This window comes from Antennarius striatus, chromosome 6, assembly GCF_040054535.1.
Source record: "Antennarius striatus isolate MH-2024 chromosome 6, ASM4005453v1, whole genome shotgun sequence".
Taxonomy (NCBI): Eukaryota; Metazoa; Chordata; class Actinopteri; order Lophiiformes; family Antennariidae; genus Antennarius; species Antennarius striatus.
The window spans coordinates 3,042,501-3,045,000 of record NC_090781.1 but is presented as its reverse complement, the minus strand read 5'-3'; the positions used below and the strand labels follow the sequence as shown (position 1 = coordinate 3,045,000).

Sequence of the window (2,500 nt, the reverse complement as noted above, 5' to 3'; positions counted from 1 at the left end):
TAGATAGATACATACATAGATAGATAGATAGATAGATAGATAGATAGATAGATAGATAGATAGATACATAGATAGTATTCATACAAAAGTCATTGCTAGTCAGCCCTAACTTATACAACAACATTTTTACTTTTCTCTGGGATCAATTTCATTTCATCATTCAATCAATTCATTCATCAAACTTTTATTCAATACAACTTTAGCTCATGAAACAACTTGACTCGTCTGTCTTTCCTTCCAAACGCCCTCTGCTGGCGGGGGGACAGAAAAAGAAAAAGCTTACGGCACCTGGTATTCCCAGGCGGTCTCCCATCCAAGTACTAACCAGGCCCGACTCTGCTTAGCTTCCGAGATCGGACGAGATCGGGCGTGTTCAGAGTGGTATGGCCGTAAGCAACCATACTGGTCAAAAAAACCCTATATAAAGGTGGAATGGCACACACATAGCTTGCTTCAATACATACATGCATGCATAGATGTATAGATGCATAGATAGATAGATAGATAGATAGATAGATAGATAGATAGATAGATACATACATACATAGATAGATAGATAGATACATACATAGATAGATAGATACATAGATAGTATTCATACAAAAGTCATTGCTAGTCAGCCCTAACTTATACAACAACATTTTTACTTTTCTCTGGGATCAATTTCATTTCATCATTCAATCAATTCATTCATCAAACTTTTATTCAATACAACTTTAGCTCATGAAACAACTTGACTCGTCTGTCTTTCCTTCCAAACGCCCTCTGCTGGCGGGGGGACAGAAAAAGAAAAAGCTTACGGCACCTGGTATTCCCAGGCGGTCTCCCATCCAAGTACTAACCAGGCCCGACTCTGCTTAGCTTCCGAGATCGGACGAGATCGGGCGTGTTCAGAGTGGTATGGCCGTAAGCAACCATACTGGTCAAAAAAACCCTATATAAAGGTGGAATGGCACACACATAGCTTGCTTCAATACATACATGCATGCATAGATGTATAGATGCATAGATAGATAGATAGATAGATAGATAGATAGATAGATAGATAGATAGATAGATAGATAGATAGATAGATAGATACATACATAGATAGATAGATAGATAGATAGATAGATAGATAGATAGATAGATAGATAGATACATACATAGATAGATAGATAGATAGATAGATAGATAGATAGATAGATAGATAGATAGATAGATAGATAGATAGATAGATAGATAGATAGATAGATAGATAGATAGATAGATAGATACATAGATAGATACATACATAGATAGTATTCATACAAAAGTCATTGCTAGTCAGCCCTAACTTATACAACAACATTTTTACTTTTCTCTGGGATCAATTTCATTTCATCATTCAATCAATTCATTCATCAAACTTTTATTCCATACAACTTTAGCTCATGAAACAACTTGACTCGTCTGTCTTTCCTTCCAAACGCCCTCTGCTGGCGGGGGGACAGAAAAAGAAAAAGCTTACGGCACCTGGTATTCCCAGGCGGTCTCCCATCCAAGTACTAACCAGGCCCGACTCTGCTTAGCTTCCGAGATCGGACGAGATCGGGCGTGTTCAGAGTGGTATGGCCGTAAGCAACTATACTGGTCAAAAAAACCCTATATAAAGGTGGCATGGCACACACATAGCTTGCTTCAATACATACATGCATGCATAGATGTATAGATGCATAGATAGATAGATAGATAGATAGATACATACATAGATACATAAATAGATAGATAGATAGATACATAGATAGTATTCATACAAAAGTCATTGCTAGTCAGCCCTAACTTATACAACAACATTTTTACTTTTCTCTGGGATCAATTTCATTTCATCATTCAATCAATTCATTCATCAAACTTTTATTAAATACAACTTTAGCTCATGAAACAACTTGACTCGTCTGTCTTTCCTTCCAAACGCCCTCTGCTGGCGGGGGGACAGAAAAAGAAAAAGCTTACGGCACCTGGTATTCCCAGGCGGTCTCCCATCCAAGTACTAACCAGGCCCGACTCTGCTTAGCTTCCGAGATCGGACGAGATCGGGCGTGTTCAGAGTGGTATGGCCGTAAGCAACTATACTGGTCAAAAAAACCCTATATAAAGGTGGAATGGCACACACATAGCTTGCTTCAATACATACATGCATGCATAGATGTATAGATGCATAGATAGATAGATAGATAGATAGATAGATAGATACATACATAGATAGATAGATAGATAGATAGATAGATAGATAGATAGATAGATAGATAGATAGATAGATAGATAGATAGATAGATAGATAGATAGATAGATAGATAGATACATAGATAGATAGATAGATAGATAGATACATAGATAGTATTCATACAAAAGTCATTGCTAGTCAGCCCTAACTTATACAACAACATTTTTACTTTTCTCTGGGATCAATTTCATTTCATCATTCAATCAATTCATTCATCAAACTTTTATTAAATACAACTTTAGCTCATGAAACAAC

At 36.8% G+C, this 2,500-nt stretch overlaps 4 non-coding genes across 4 annotated transcripts; all 4 read right to left on the bottom strand.

The window, feature by feature from the left end:
* Positions 1–276: 276 nt before the first annotated feature.
* On the bottom strand, positions 277–395 carry LOC137597551 (5S ribosomal RNA). Its single transcript, XR_011035919.1, has one exon. It is a non-coding gene; the product is annotated as a 5S ribosomal RNA (ribosomal RNA).
* Positions 396–793: 398 nt separating this feature from the next.
* Positions 794–912, bottom strand: LOC137597550 (5S ribosomal RNA). Its single transcript, XR_011035918.1, has one exon. It is a non-coding gene; the product is annotated as a 5S ribosomal RNA (ribosomal RNA).
* Positions 913–1,482: 570 nt separating this feature from the next.
* LOC137597548 (5S ribosomal RNA) lies at positions 1,483–1,601 on the bottom strand. The gene has a single exon (XR_011035916.1). It is a non-coding gene; the product is annotated as a 5S ribosomal RNA (ribosomal RNA).
* A 366-nt stretch (positions 1,602–1,967) lies between these two features.
* LOC137597547 (5S ribosomal RNA) lies at positions 1,968–2,086 on the bottom strand. Its single transcript, XR_011035915.1, has one exon. It is a non-coding gene; the product is annotated as a 5S ribosomal RNA (ribosomal RNA).
* Between the last annotated feature and the right edge of the window lie 414 nt (positions 2,087–2,500).